The sequence below is a fragment of the Ictidomys tridecemlineatus genome, chromosome 4, assembly GCF_052094955.1.
Source record: "Ictidomys tridecemlineatus isolate mIctTri1 chromosome 4, mIctTri1.hap1, whole genome shotgun sequence".
Lineage (NCBI taxonomy): Eukaryota > Metazoa > Chordata > Mammalia > Rodentia > Sciuridae > Ictidomys > Ictidomys tridecemlineatus.
This window is the reverse complement of record NC_135480.1, coordinates 46825678-46842854: the sequence shown is the minus strand read 5'-3', so window position 1 is coordinate 46842854 and position 17177 is coordinate 46825678.

Genomic DNA, 17177 nt, shown 5'->3' with positions numbered 1-17177 from the left:
AGCAGAGCAGAAGCCTGTTTTGCCACTCCCCCATTGTGATTAAGACCAAGTATCCCACTGTGCATGATGTCCAAGGAAGAACCAATATAGATGCCCTCATCTTCCCTGAACCATTGCTTGTGTTTGTCTAATGAAAAGTTCTATTGCTCTCTTTATGGCAAACTGTAAAAAAGTATTTTTACTCCTCATTTATCCAAGAATAACAAATCCCCCTCTAAATAGCTATTTTATTATGACCGCAATCAAAGCTGAAAACAATTTCATTTTCCTCCTTTGAGGTCTTTGGAAACAATTTTAATTCCATAATAAAGTGAGGCAGCATAGGATTTGTTTCTGAAAGACAGCAGCCAGGGGGTGTGAAACCAGGCATCCAGAAGTGAGAGCTGGGCCATGTCGGGTCTTCCTCCAACCTGTGCTCCAGATGGCTGGGAAAGCATTTTCAAAGCCATGTGCACTGCTTTTCTCCAGTAGGCTCCAAGGATACAGGAACATAGACCATGGATTTACTTTGCTTGGAAGCAGGAAAAGGAAAAATATCCATGTAGGAGAAGTCTAGAGCTTCAATAGGCAGTGGTGGGGCTGGGGACTTCCCAGAGAGGACAGTGCATCTGTGCCAAGGGGATCATGCTTCCTAAAGGAGCCAATTCAGCAGCAAGACTCAGTCCATGACCTCTACCCTGGAGAATGGCATCCTATTGGCCCAAGTCAGGAAATCAAGTCACCCAATGTCCCTATGCTCCCATTTCAGGTGTCAAGTTTCTTCCTGTCTTGGATTTTTCTTGAATTTGCCTTTATTCTTCCACCCACAGCAGCTGCCTTTGCTCAGACACTCTCATGTTACCCTCACTGTGCTGTTCTTCAGCCTCTGACTGGTCACTGCTTCCACCCAGCCCCATCTAGTCCTCCTCCACATCAACAGGTCCATCTTGCATTTTATATCCCTACTTAAATCCTCCAGTGTCACTCAATTACCTTGAGCATTAAATCCCAGTTTCTTAGCCCAGTAGACAAAACTCTTCATTATTCAGCCTCTGATTTCCTCTTAAGCTTCATCTCCCATCAACCCTGAACTATTCCAGACATTCTGAATTATTGGAATTTGAATTATATCACTATTTACTGGCACATAGTGCTATATTTCCCTGAAATACTCCTTTTTCCCTTGTCTACTTAGTAAACTTCATATTCTTTCAAAATCCAGTGTCTCCTCCTTTGAGAAACTATCATGGGCTCTCTTCTTTATGAAGTCTTTAGATTGATTTACTTGTATTTGCTTGTATCTTGGTCTTGTTGATTTAACAAATATTTCTGTTCTGATTCATGTTTGTGGTCCCTTTTGACCAATGCAGTTTGGGCACATGGTAGGAGAAAAGTAAAAAAGAAAGGAATGAAAAAAGAAAGGAAGAAAGGGGGTACAGAAAGAGAGAAGAACAGAAAGACGGAAACGCTTGCTCAGTCTACAAAGGCATCTTTTCTTGGTGATTCAAAGATCTTTCTATTCAGAGATACAATAAGTAAATTATCTAGAATTCTTGACCAATAAAGAATGGAAAAGAAAAGTACATGTGTGCATGTTAGCCTGAGTCCTCATACACGTGGGCTATGTGGTACTAACACAAAACCTAAATGTTATTTAGGAGGAATTAATACTTTGTGAAACTTTTATAAACATGGGGCCAGATTCTAATTGACATATTCTCTAACATTTTATGATGAAAGACTTCAATGCAAAAAAAATACAGAATTGTAATCAATATCCATATAACAAACAACATAGATTCTATAATTAATATTTCACAATATTTGCTTTGTTATGTTTATCCATTCATTTCTCCATCTATACATAAATTTCACATATTTTTGAAGCATTTCAAAAGAAGTTCAAGTCATAAGAGGTTTTCATTCCTTAACCTTCAACATGCATATCATTTGACATTAGATATTTTTATAATCACTTCTTCCTCTCAAATGATTTCTGATCAAAGCATGGATATATATATGTATTAGAACCAAAGTATTTGCAAAAGACAAAAGTTAAGTGCTAAAACAAAAAGGCAGGATAATTATGTAGTTTATCAAGAATTTAGCCAAATGAATTGACTGAAAATAAAATTTAAAAAATGTCTCTGAGCTTCCTAGGAACCATGTTTGGTGTGTTCCTCTAAATCTTCTCATAGTGGGCCTTGTAGGACATATTTTTCCAAGTCTTGTTATCTAGGAATTGGTCATGGGGATATATGTATAAAGGATTCTTGGTAATATAGGGATAAAATCAATATGATGCTGGTTAAAGCCTTAGAGTCTGAAAACCACAAGTCTGAAGTTTCAAATCTTGCTGCTACCACTTACTAGCTATGTGAACTCAACTCAAGCAAAGACATTTAAGCACGTTAAGATTCTGTTCCTTTATATGCAAAATGAAGGTCTCACAGTAACTACCTCATCTTGTTTATTTGGTGACTTTAATCAGATGATGCATATAAATCACTTAATATGCTGGAACATCTATTGAGATGATGGTGTGATTTTTATCTTTAATTCTATCAATGTGGTGAATTAGATTTATTGTTTTGCCTATGTTGAGACATCTTTATATCCCTGGAATGAAACCAACTTGGTCATGATATACAATCTTCTTAATGTGTTGCTGAAAATAATTTGCTAATATTTTACTAAGGACTTTGCAACTATGTTCATCATTGGTCTATGGTTTTCTTTCCTTGATGTGTTCTTATCTGATTTTGGTATCAGGGCAATACTGACTTCATGGGATGAATTTGGAAGTGTTCCATCCCTTTCAATTTTATGGAATAATTTGAGGTGCACTGACATTAATTCATTTTTAAAGGTCTGGTAGAATTCAGCTGAGACTCAATCTGGTCCTGGGGTTTCTTTGTTAGAAGGCTTTTTATTACTGTGTCTATCTCATTGCTTGTTATTGGCCTGTTTAGGTTTTCTATATCCTCTGGGTTCAATTTTGGTAGTCATATATGCCTAAAAAGGTATCAGTTTCTTCTAGATTTTCTAATTTTTGGAGTATAAATTTTCAAAATAGTCCCTAATGATCCTCTGGATTTCTGTGATGTCTGTGGTGCTTTCTCCTTTTTCATCTCTAATTTTTACTAATGCTAGACACAGAATAAGCACTTAATAATTGCAGATTGTACTTTCTGTTATTAGAGCAATAAAAGGAAATGATTCAGGGAAAGGTGAGATTATAACACTAAAGCATGATTTTATAAAAACTTCTCTGTGAGTGGATAAAAGTGATATTATTTAGGAGCACTGTTCTACTTTCCTCTAGTTTAGTACAATGAAAAATCTAGAAACTCTTTGAAACATGGAAGAGATGCAATTGATTGCTTACCCAAAATGATCCCTACTGCTTCTTTCTAGTAGAATCCAAATTTTGTGTGGTAATAGATAAAATTTGGAGTAATGTACCCAGCCTCAGGATATGAATCATACTAATTCTAAACCAATCACACTAATTTCTAGTGATTCATCCAGAAACAAAACTTAAGGAATATTGTGCTGGAACTCTTCCTGATGAAAAGAGAGAGAACACTCCAAGGGAAAGTTCTGTTCCTTACTTCCTGTGTCAGATGCTGTTCTGTGAGGAGTGATTCATGACATCAGCTACTACGTGACCATGAAGAAGGAGCCAAGGAATTGCAGAGAAGCTGGCCAAAGCCTTGCCAACAACTTATTATGTAGGCTTAAATAATATTTTAAGCCATTTTTAGATGGATATTCCATAATATTCATTTGAAAATATTCTTAAGTAACCATAAAATAAAAATCTGTTTCTCATCAATTCATCCCTATTTATTAATTTTCTCAGGCTAACTGGACAAACTAGTCTCACATTGTACATCATGAACCAAAAGCAGACACCAGCCACGTTCCAGGAGCTCCTGCCTTGAGTATGACAGGGGTTTCCTGAAGCAGCTTCAGAAGCGCTGCTTACCAAACTCTGCAACTGTTTGGCCAAACACTCATATCATTGAATGGCCCGTTACTCAGAAACTCCATCTAGAGAGAGAAACTCATCATGTGTCAAAGGCATTGCCCAGAAGAATGTGAAATAGCATCTTCAAGAGGCTTTTTCAGGTAGGAACTCTTACTATCTGCAAAAATGAAAACTGAGCAGTGAGGTAGCTGGATAAGTCAAACCCCACGTAATTAGGAAAATGAACATTTACTGTGAGCTATGAGTTAGCACAGTCATTTATTTGCAAGTTTAGGGAAACTATTGATTAGCATATGCAGAGTTTGAGTAAAAAGAATCAAATTCTACTGGCAAAGTTGGGTGCTTTTTGACATAAATATAAGAATTCACAAGTATTCTATGTTTAGGAAGATACCTCCAATGTTATTCTGGAAAAAAGTGGTAAATACATGATTTAATATTTTTTTAATATCCTCTGGAAACATGCAAATCATTAGTAATGTCTCAAATATGAGGGACACTTCTACAAGATCTGTGTGTAGATACTTATGACCTACCTCCTCTTGAAAGTACAAGGAAGAGGAAACAGGGAAAGGGACTAACAGAGAGGTATTGACTACAGACTTTGCCCTTCACTAAAATCCATTTCCTCTTTTTCCTGGAAACACGGTAAAAGCTTTCCTTGCTATTAGGCATGACTGTGAGACTAACTTATCTCTGTGTCCAAAGATGCTTGCCATTTTCAGGCTTGAGCAGGAAAACCTCTCTTATGGTCCATTTCCTATGCTTTTTCAGTTTCTGTCATTTGGTGTAGACTAGGATGATACCCTAAAAGATAAAGGATCCCCAGTAAGGAAGGAGGCCAGGTATCTGAATTGCTACATGGAAGAGGGCTGCCTACCACGCTGAACATTTACTTTATATTACCACAAGTGAGAAATAAAATTATATTATGTTTGAGCCATTACACATTGTTTGGTTCTATTTGCTGCAGTTGAATTAAGGAATACAATTGTATCAATTAAATCCAACATACAGGTGTTTTGCTGGAGTCCCATATCAACTAGCATAATATTATATATATAAATAGAGCAGCCTTCCCTTATGAGAAATTTCACTTTCCATTGTTTGCTACCACTCTCAGTCTAAAAATGTTAAATGAAAAATTCCAGAAAGAAATAATTTATAAGTTTTAAGTTGTATGCCATTCTGAGTAGTGTGATGAAATATTGCCATCCTGCTCTATTCTGCATAGAACATGAATCATCCCTTTGCCCAGTGTATCCACAATGTATACCTACCCACTCATTAATCACTCGGTAGCCATCTCAATTATCAGATTGCTTGTCACAAAATTGCAGGGCTTGTGTTCAAGTGTCACCTTTATGTTATAGCCTAACTCTTTGCCTACATCATTCATCTCACTTCATCTCATCATATAGTCATTGTGTCATCTCACATCATCACAAGAAGGGTGCATCAATACAATGAGATATTTAGAGAGAGAGAGAGAGAGAGAGAGAGAGAGAGAGAGAGAGAGAGAGAGAGAGTGAGAGAGTGTATATGCTTGTAATTTTTACTTCATATTGCCACAATTGTCCTATTTGAGTAGCTACTGTTCACCTCTTATTATACCTAATTTATAAATGAAACTTTACCACAGGTATATATATATATATATATATATATATATATATATATATATATATATATACAGTGTAGGGAAAATAATAGATTTTGAATATCCCTTATTCAAAATACTTGGGACCAGAGTATTTAAGATGTTATTTTTTTCAGATTTTGGAATATCTGCATAGACTTCTAAAGACCTGAAATTGAGCTTTACATTAATGCTTGAAAAGTTGAAGTTCAGAGCATTTCAGATTTAGGGTTTGGGGGTTAAGGACACTCATCTTTTTTAGATACTGTCTCTGGGTTCAGGCTGCAATGGGGTTTTTGATTATAACCCCATAAAAAAGGAGGGATTATTATACATATAATAAATAGAAGTATATTCTTTTAGTTTCTAGTAAGGCAATTTCCCTAGAAACTTATTTCTAATTTAAAAATAAAAGAAATGAATGTTTGAAGCATCTGCTCCCCAGAGATTGGTCAGGCAGGATTTGGGTTCTATGTCTCCCTAGCTGAAGGAACAAGAGCAATACATCCTCCATGAGGGTCCAGATGTAGAAAGAAGTAAAATACATGGTAGAAGCAGAGGTATAAAGTCATAGCTTCCTGTTACTCACCAAGTTTTAAGCACTTATTGATGCTATCGTTACAGTGCATCTATGATGATGTTTATTTCTGAAGGGCATCTGAGAAAATTTTTGAGTTCTGCACTCATTTATGCATGGAGAAAAGGGGAGCCACTTCAGATGCCTTCATAATTAGAACTCTTCCAGAAAACATGCAAGGGGTTCACAGAGCACAAAAGAGGAAACCTGTTTCCCAGGGAAGTCAGAGAAAGCATCAAGGAGGAGCTGACTCATTTTGAAAGTAGGGTCAGGATCCAGCAGTCTAGAAAAGAGCAAGGGCATTCTGAGCAGAGAATAACAAATGGATTTCAGCCTTGTCAGGCCATGGCCTTCACGCATTTCCTGATTACCGGGCCTTGGTGCCTGACCCTGTCCTATCACCGTGGTAAATGTGGTTAGAGTCAACCTTATCACAGCAGCTTGTATTTCTGCTGGGTTACCTAAGGACAGGGACATTAAACTCACTCAGATAAGGGCATGTGTGCATCCCAGCAATCTTGTCAATTATCCCTGGTCTGATTTGCATGCCTGCTCTTTCTAAGCTCTAGTACTCACTGGCAAAGAGGCCTCTTCCTTTTATAGGTGTCTATTGTGCTGTCAGGCTTGGTTTACAACACAATAAGCTTACAGACACTTACGATTAATGAGCTTCTCACGAGTGTTCACAAACACATTAAAAATGAGCAGGTAGCAGATTATCTATGGGTCCCAATAATCTGCACTTATGCAAATATCCAGTTTTTAGTAGACTGGAATTGTTTAAAAGTCCCTCATCATTTGTTGGGTGGTATGTCAACTTAATGGGTCTTCGTGCTCATTTATAGGTCACCACATCCCACACAACTGCCTAAATTATCTGCCTGCTAGCTGTGCTTCTAGAAATCCACCCATGTCTGGAAAGTGGCTCCAGAACATAAGCCAAACTTGGAATCTTTGAACCCTTAATTCTTGTAGAATCCATTACAGAATCCTGAGGAGAGTGCTCTTTGTTTTTTCCAAAATATACAAGAAAGATGCAAGTACCGGCAGGATGAAAGAATACAGGTATGGATTTGGTTTGAGTCTCTTTTCCATTTATTGGCTCTATAATTTGGGGCAAGATACTTAACGTCTCTGAGCCTCAGTTTCTTCATCTGCAAATGGGGATAATTACAGCATATCTGACATAAGGATTAAGTGGCACAAAGAGCATAAGTATCAGCAAACTACCCAGTGCTCTGTGCCAATGGGTCTAAGTGCTTGTACATTAACTTAATATATCTTTACAACAATCATACCTCATAGAAGGAAAGTACTTTTTTCTGTAACTGAATTTTGCAAATGAGAAAACTGAGTCCCTAAGAGATTAAAATATTTGTTTAAAGTCACACAGCCAGTCAGTGATGGATCTGGGATTTGGACACAGGCATTCAATCCCCAGATCCTGCTCCTTTAACTTATGTGCTACAGTGCCTGGTGTGGTTCCTGAGTGTGGAGAAACTAGAGAGATGAATGTAACATGTGCCCAAGTGCTCAGTGTGTCAGAAGGAGAAAGTCATTGGACTTTTGTTAGGGCAATCATATTATTAGTTCTTATTACTGCAGAACAAATTACCACAAGCTTAGTGGCTTAAAATAACATGGCAGTGCCCATGGATCAGGGGAGTCTGGGCATGGGGGTCTTCTTCTTAGGGCCTCAAAAGGCTACAGCCAAGACCTCTTTCTAAGCTAGGGATCTCTGCTCACATGGTTGCCAGCAGAATTCATCTCCTCTCTTCTAGACTATTGAGGCCTCCAGCTCCTAGAGACTGCCCACAGTTCCTGAGGCCCTTTCCCCAAGCAGTTCACACCACAGCAGCTTGCTTCTGCAAGGCCAGCATAATAATCTTGCTTTAATCCAATAAGATAGAGTTTCATATGAGGTACCATAATCAAGGAATAACTGACCTGTTGCCTTTTCTATATTCTGTTTGTCAGAAACAAATCCCAGATTCTGCTTCATCCAAGAGAAGGGGATTCTGAAGGGGCCTGACTCATTGGGGGTTACATAGGGTATGTCTACCATACCATATTGTTCAATTCAGATGCTTTTGAGAGTTAAAGACTGTTATTAATAATGTTGGGACAACAGGCACCAACCAAGACAGTTCCCAGCAAATTGGAACATATGATTATACTAGATAGAAATATCATGAGCAATTTGCTCCCAGGCTAGTTGGGACAGATGCAATTTTGACCAGATGGATCTGAGAATACTTCTTTGAGCAGATGACTTTTCTATCAAGATGTGAAGTATGAGTTAAATTTCTCTAAGCAGAAATGAGATGGAGCAGGATAGTATTCCAGGCACAGGGAGCAAACTAGGCAAAGATGTAGCACTATGGGAGAAATAGGCCAGGTTCTCTGAATAAGAGAAGCCAAGCAAAGGCTTATAAAATGTGTTAAAAGCCTTCATTCCAGGGAAGTGCACACAGGATCTAACTTGTATCTCTGCTGCTCTTTGGCTGGGATTTGAAGAATTAGGGGCTGAATCTTGGACATGGTCAAGATTTTTTTCAAGCTGGAAAAGGATGATGGAAGAATCCTCACTGTAGGGTGCTTAAGGCCATGGGGCTCTTTTTCTGACAGTGGGATTTAAGTTACTTCATGAACTAGGAAAATGCAGTTAAATTTCTAGATATTCAAAGCTTTGTAGCAAAACCTTCTACCTGAGGAGGGGAGAGATCTTCTGCAGAACTAGAAAATGAATATCTCCTCCAGCAATGGATGGTATCTCTGTTGTATCATCCACCTGCCACAGTGCAGAAACCAAGTGCCAGCGGATGGGAGAATAACATGCTGAAAGTTGGCTGGAACTTAAAAAGAAAATATGGAGAGTTTGGTAAATGTTGATCATTAGAATCTTTATGGATTTATGGACATTTATTGTGTTTCTCTATTTTTGTACATGTTTGAAATTTTTCCTAATGAAAAAGTGAAGCAAGTACAAATTTCAAATTAAATATACATTAAATGTTATCAACAGTCCTATCCTGATTAGAGTGAAAATTTCTTGAGCACCTACCATGTACCAAATACTATGTTCAACTCAATACAGAGCAAGCCTGAAGGAGGTGTCATCATTCCTCTTTTACAGATGAAGACACTGAGGCCAAGATAAGTAAACACAACTTCTATCTGATCCACTCTTTTGCAGAGGATGCCATTTATGAGGTGAGCAAAGTATATAGGTAGTCTGTGGATGTAGACATGGATAAGAGCATGCAAACTTATCTGGGATGATAAAAGCCAGATTCAGAAGAGTAGTCCCCTCTGCGGAAACTGGGCTCTGAAATGGATCAAAGAAGAGTACATGAGGGTAGAAACTACCAGAACAACAGGGAAGCAATTACATGACACAAGGTCAAATTCAAGAAAGCTGATGGTTGGGAATGTAGGCATTAGTTATAATGTTTGCAACAAACTTCAGAATGTGTTTGAAATATGCATAATAAAAAATAAAATTAAACAGATGAAATGCACAAAGGCCTCAGAGGTAAGTTATGGTTTTGAACATCAACATTAATTCTGTCCAGGAAGTGTCAGTGGGTGAGTCTCTACCCACTGCAGCCATAAAACATGTCTCACGAGTATGAGGAAGGACAGCACTGACTTCATTGTTTCTCTGAAGCTGGGCACTGTGTGATGAATTCATAGCTAAACAACTCACTTACAGCTCAGAAATTTGAGTCATACCATAGCCTCGGTCATTAGGAACAGTGGTGGGCAGGGCCAGAAGTACTCTTGTATATGGAGGGGAAAATGTCCCCAGTTGGAAAAAGCCTGTCCTCTGGAGCCCACAGGCCTGTAAGGTGGGCTCAAGAGGAAAAGTCCTTCCAAGGATAAGATAAGAAACATACTAAGCACTTTCTGCTTATTAGAACTTCTAGGTACTCCCAACACTTTGTTCCATTCATCTTCAAAATAATGTATGAGGTGGGTATTTATACCCACTTTACAGGTTAGGGAGATTGAGGTTCAGAAAAATTAAATGACTTGCCCAAGCTGCACAGCAGGAAACTGAGGCACTAGGATTCTTACCCAGACCTGTCTGATGTTAATGCTGCTGCTCTTTTCATTGCATCAAGATGCTTCCCTCTGGGCATTCCTTTCCACCTGGTTCCCAGCTGCCTCCTGGACACTGCCTTCCTCCCTACCTTCACCACATCAGCAGGAACAAGTCCTATTACCAAGATAAAAAAGGAAGAAGGGAGACAAGAGGCGGGAGAGGAGTCGGAACCCAGGACGGAATTGGGGTTCCTTTGCAAAGGCAGTCCAATGGGTGATTTAAATAGTGCTCCCTGGTTATAAGATGTGACAGGAGCAGTGTTCCTAGTCATTATTAAGGAGACTGACTGAATGACAGACAAATACCTTGATGGTCGGGTGCAATCAATGCAGGATCCTCCTGAGAAGGCAATGAAGATTCTGCAGGTCATCTCATAGCTGCAGCAAGCCTCTCCTGGTCTTCAGGGTGCTGGATTCCTTGGGGCCCTACAGTGTAGAAAAGTATGTCTGAAAGGGAGTAGGGGGTTGGGGTTGGTAATGGTACTGAACACAGTTCCAGAGGCATCACCCATCAAGAGAGGGGCTTCTGGGCATCTAGAGTAATGACATTCCCAGCACAGAGCAAATCATGAGGTGGAAGGGCTGTGCTTACAACCCCACCCTTCAAACAAGGCCTCATGCACAGGTCTTCTCTGACAGCAGCAGGCTAGTTCATGGAAAGAGACTTTTAGTTTTACCTCCTCCCCAAAAGAAATCTTCCAGTGGAAAAGCAAAAAAGACCAATGGTGTGGCAAACGCTTATGCATGTAAATTCACTCCAAAGAAAGAGTTAAAGTGCTTTCTAATATAAATTGGTTTTCGGTATTTCAGTGCCAATATAATTAGATTGTAACAAGCAAAGCCCTGTAACATAACACAGCGAAAATTTGAAAATTTGATTCTGCCTGGCAAACAACCAAGTCCCTGCGTGTGCGCAAACCTGACATTAATAAGCTACAAGAGATTACATGATTTAGAAAAGAAGCACTTGGTGTTACCAAATCAAATAATAGATCTCCAGGCTATAATTAGGAGAATTGGGACTCAACAATGAAGTCATAATACTGTAATTTAGCTGTGAGTAACAGAGCCACGGAGTCACATTAGGAGGTGGGATAGTGTCTCGGTGGCGTGCAGCTCCCAGTGGGGCGGCCGCTCCCACATGCCATACACAGCCACCTGTTGGCACTGTGATGCCTCATGATGGACCCTTGCCTCTGTGGCTGCATGGGGCCCTGGTGCTTCATACACATGACTTTGGAGCTCCCCAGGGACAGCTGAGAGGGCCAGAACTGCTGCCAGGGTGATGTGGGCAAATTGGTACCCCAGAGTGCTTTCAGGCCTAACAAAGGATGCATTAAAAACACAGAAACATAAACAAAGCAAAACAAACACTGTAAAAAATAAAAAGAGAATGAAGGAGTCCAGCGGCATCATTTATAGTCCCTGAGCTGCAGGGGATTGTCAGGTTGGGTGAGTGCATTTTTCCTTTGAAATAGTGTCTACTTAGAGTAGGCAGAGCTTTACTCAACCACCTCCTGGCAGAGAAACACAATCTGCACTCTTAGGTCATAAAACCATATAATTTCACGTTGAAAAGAAATCCTAGCAGGGCTTCTTAACCCAGGGTCCCCCGAGGGGTCTGTGGATAGAACTGAATTTCAATATAATTGGTTTTCTTTGTAATCCTATGTATTTTATTTTATGCATTTCAAAACATTATTGTGAGAAGGGGGACTGTAGCAGATGCTAGAAGTACCCCTCCAACCTTTCCATATGCCCCAGCTGGCTTCAAACTCCAGTCTCTGATTCTCTGAATCTGAGAACTCTCCACCCCACCAACTATGCAAAGTATCATCACCTGGATGTCCATGTGGCAGGTTGGAAGTGCCAGGTATTAATACCCTTGGGAGTAGGTGTACAAGTACCCAGCTCCCTCACCCTTCCAAAATTCTGAGAAGTTGTTTTGTATATTGTCCCATATTATCCCTGCAGGATAAAGCTCCAGTTTTTTCACTTTATTGGCTTTATTTCCTTTCCCCCTTCTCTACTGGCATTTTCTACACCTCCCAAATAAATGTCTTGCACTTCATTTCTGGTTGTGGGAAAAAAACAATGACAGGGTCCATAGGTTAATTAATTGTCAAAAGGCTTCATAGCAATAACGAAAGGTTAAAAAAGCTTTCAAGATGTATTCTAGGTCCTCTTCTTTCTCCATCACTATATCACAGATGAAGAAATTAGAGTACAGAGAGCCAATCTCCTTGCCTACGAAACAGAGTTAGGAAGCATGGCATTCGCTTCCTTTGGCCTCGTTGCTCTCATGATCATGCCTCACTTACTTATTCATTTCACACATTCCATTCTTGCAACTTGACTTCTCTTCCCTCTCTACTCCTTTACAAATTCTCTCCATATGTCTACTTCGTAAATTAAACTTATCATAGGTATGCATGTCTAAGGAAAATATGGTAGATTTAGGATTCGGTGCTACCTGAGGTTTGAGGCATTCACTGGGGGTCTTAGAACATATCTCCCCAGGGTTATGGGGTACTCTTCCATTTTGCATTTATATGAGAAAATTTCAAAAACAAAATATTCCCAAAGCCCCCTCCCCTTCCCTTCTCTGTTGTCACTCATCTCGATTATCCCTATGCAGTAACTGCTGACCGCATAGTTACTATTATTACTTCAATTAGTTATCAATTGTAATTTGTCCTTTTTGCTCTTATCATGCTTCTCCTCCCCCCAACCCTCTTTGGTACTGGGATTGAAGCTATGATGCTTTCCCATAGAGCCACATCCCCAGAACTTTTTATTTTTACTTTGAGACAGGGTCTCACTAAAAGGCTTAGGGCCTCACATTGCTAAGGCTGGTCTTGAACTTGGGGTTATCCTGCCTCAGCCTTCTGATCTGGTGGGATTACAGGCATGTGTCACTGTTCCTGGCCATACTTTTCTTTATATAAATCCAAGTTCTAACTTACAACTTTTTCTTCTATCTATAAAACTTCTTTTTAATATTTCTTGTGAGGAAAATGTGTTGACAATGATTGAATTCTTCTAGGTTTTAATCACAGAATGTCTTTGTTTCTTCTTCATTTTTGAAGAATAATTTTATTGGATACAGAGGTCTAGAATATTTTTTCCATTTTAATTCTTTAAATACTATCCTATTATCACCTGCATGGTCTCTGATGAGAAGTCTGTTGTAATTCTTACCTTGTTTCTGTGTAAGTTTTTTCCATCTCCATTCCCATACTGCTTTCTTTCAAAAGCTTCTCTTTGCTTTTGTCTTTTATTTTGGCTTCGTTTGGCTTTTAGTTTATTAATTTTTGGACTTTTCTTTTTTTAAAACTAATATGCTTAGGTGTCAGGTTTGGTGTTTACCAATGTTCTCTGAGCTTCCTGGATCTGTGGGTTTGTATTTGTCATTAATTTTGGAAAATTCTTATCACTTATTGTCTCAAATATTTCTTTGACTTCATTTCTTCTTCTGTTTTTTTCTAATACACACATATTATACCTTTTGAAATTACTGCTCAGTTCTTGGATATTTTTTGCTCTCCACATCTGCCCCTGCCTCCAGCCATTCATTTTTCTCTTTGTATTTTATTATCCACAGCTTCTATGGGTCTCTTGCAAAGTCACTGATTATTTCCTTGCTCATATCCAGCCTACTAAGAGCTCATCAAAAGCATTCTTCATTTCTGTTAGAATGCTTTTGATTTCTACTATTTCATTTTGATTCTTTCTTATAATTCCATCTCCCTCTTTACATTACCCATCCATTCTTGCATGCTGTCTGCTTTTTCCATTAGGGTCTTTAACATATTAATCATAGTTATTTTAAATGCCATATGTGATAATTATAACATCTGTGTTATATCTGAGTCTGGTTCTCATGCCTGCTCTCTTCAGGTTTCTTGACTGTTAGCATGTCTAGTAATTTTTTTGTTTGTTGAAAGACAGACATGTCATGCTGAGTTGTATGAACTAAGAAATTTTAATGTGATGATTTATGGTAATCTGGCTTGAATCTGGACTATGTTAATATTTGCTGCAGCTGTAGGTGCTAGAGGTTTCAAATTCCTCTAGTGTGCTTGTTTTTGTCTTTGCTGTTGTCTTTGGGATTCACTAAGTAAGAGAGTTTCTAACTTCCAGTCTCTCAGCTATAATCCACTGTTATTATGCTGAATCCCTATTAGTATAGTGGTAAGATCTGTTAAGAATGGATGTATTCTATAATCTTATTTAATTCTTGTTCTTATTAAAGGTCTCTTTGAGCTGTGACTTCCATATGAGTGTTTTTCCACTGGTATGGTGTGTCCCCACACTTTAGGTAAGACACGAAGACTAGAGAGGGCTGGAGAGGGGGGAATGGCCTTATTCTTCTCTCCCTGGAGGAGCTCCATCATGGAGAATGCTCTGGATCTATTTCATGATGATTCTGCCTCCTCTTCTGGTGCCAGAGCCACCAGGAGACTTTTTTCTTGGCTATTTACCACAAGAGACTTGTAGGGTTTCAAGAAGTGAGGCCCATAAAATTGTGAGGCCCCCTTAGGCAGCAGCTCTTGGGGGTTTCTCAGTCTCCTAGTAGGCCACACACAGCCTCAAGCAATTCACCAACATTACCTCTTTACTCTTTTATGGATACAGCAGCCGAATCTCTCTCAATCCACTTGTCTGTCCAGGTTTGGGAGATTGGTTTACTTTGTCATCTCACTTCTTTGATGGGTGAAGAAAACTCACTGATTTGTTGTTGTTGTTGTTGTTGTTTTCAGTGTTCTCAGTTCTCAGCTATTCCTTGTTGTAAATCTTCTAAGTCCTTTATGTGTCAAAGAGAAAACTGTAAGTCCAACACTGAGAGTCTTGGCTCCAGAGTATAAAGTTTCAACACAGAAGAATACTCTCTTTTTTGCATGAAGTATTTTGAGGGGGGAGGAGAAAAAAAAAAAACAAGGAATGAGGGAGGAAAGAGATGGTCTGATGCCAGGGTTTTCGTTTTTCCTCCTCTTCATTTTGAAACTGAACTTTAAAGGGGAGTGGCTTAGAAACATCCAAATTAGAGGAGGGAGACAATAGGGAGCTTTTGGCCCTGCTGGAGTTACAGGACTCTGGGGGAACAGTACTTCTTGGCAGGCAGCCCCTCCTCTCACTCTGGCATGCAAGAGGGTTAGTAGGAGCTTCTGGAAGGCTGCTTCCCTGAGCCTCTCTTTATTTCCTTGGGTATTTCTGGAAAAGGCAGTGGATTTGGGAGCCAGTGGACCTGCTGAGGAGACCTCCAAAGCAGGCCACATAGGGCTGGTGGTGTCCCGTAAAGTCGGAGCCTTATATAGGTCTATGGTGCCAAGGAGAGCTCAGAGGAAAGTCAGTCAGCCAGAGAGAGGATGGTCAGGTCCAGGTTATGCTGAGAGAGCAGTTAGGCAGAAGGTGCCATCAGGTAGAAGGCATTATGTCACAGACAGAGAAGCTGGAGGACAATCCAACAGTACCTCACAGGTCTGAGGGCTCCTTCTCCTGGAATAGCAGCAGGTCCCACATAAGACCCTCCCCTCCCCATATCACCAGATGTCTCCATGTTTGCTGGGAGAGATAGGAATGCAAAATCCTTCAGAGGTTCTTTAAATTCTTCTAGCACATTAAAATTATAGATTGGATGAAGAATGTTAAGTATATTCCATGCTAACCATCAGACCACACATGCGGTATGGCAGAGTAGTTCAGAAATTTAAATACAATACATTTTATCTTATGGCCACATTACTCTGATTTGTGTTCTTTATCATATCTGTCATGATCTGAAGGTGTCTTTTATTTGATTTGTCTACCTTGGTAGAAAGAGCACCCCAAGAAAAGAGAAGCCAGGCCTATCTCATTCACCACTGGGTTCCTAGCTCTAAGAACAGTATCTGGATTGTGGAAGGCACTCAAATATTTGTTGAACAAGTGATACCTTGTAAACTTTTTCGTCAGTTGAGACTCAGGATGTAATTGTAAACTCAAGTAATGGTGATATAAATCAGTATGTAGTAAGTGCTAAAAGTACTTTACATATTCAACAATGTGAAGTCTGTATGTCTTGAGTATCCCTAATCCAAAAATCTGAAATCTAAAATGCTCCAACATCATGTTCAAAATACTTGGGGTTTTGGAGCAGGTATGGCCTCTGCTCACCGCCTCCATCTCTCCTCCCTCATACCAGATGAGCCACAGAGAGCTAAGTAGGCAGCAGCACTTTCCAAGACACTTTCGTGGGTTTTGCCAACACCCAGTTGCTTTATCAGCTCCAATCAACCATCTCAGGTTTTAGATTTTCAGACTAAGAATGCTCAGCAGGTAAATTCTATGCAAATATTAAAAGAAAAAAAAGGCCTCTAATATCTGAAAAACTTTTGGTCCCAAGCATTTTCAACAAGGGATACTCAACCTGTATTATTATTATCCACAGTCTCCAAATGAGGCAATGGAAGCACAGAGAAGTTAGGTAACCTGTCCAAGGTCACAGAGCTCATAAAAAGAGACAGGACTTAAAACAAGGCACTCTGGCTGCAAAGCCCGATGCCCCTCCACCACGCCATACTGTCTTTCAGCATCTCATGTGTGGCCTCAGCTCACCGCCTCCTTCCCCTCCTCCCTCACACCAGATGAGCCACAGACGGCTAAGTAGGCAGCGAACACTTCTCAAGATGTTTTCATCGATTTTGCCAACACTCAGCTGCTTTATCGGCTCTGATGAAACATTTGTGACAACCACAGCAATTGCAATGATCATTTCCATGCTGAAAACATTTGCCTACAAAGCAGACATTTTCTCTTCAAAGTAAACAGTGGGGCTGCTGAGAGGCGGCAGCCCATACCCATGCACGATGCTTCCTCTAAATGTCTCGAAGACAAAATCC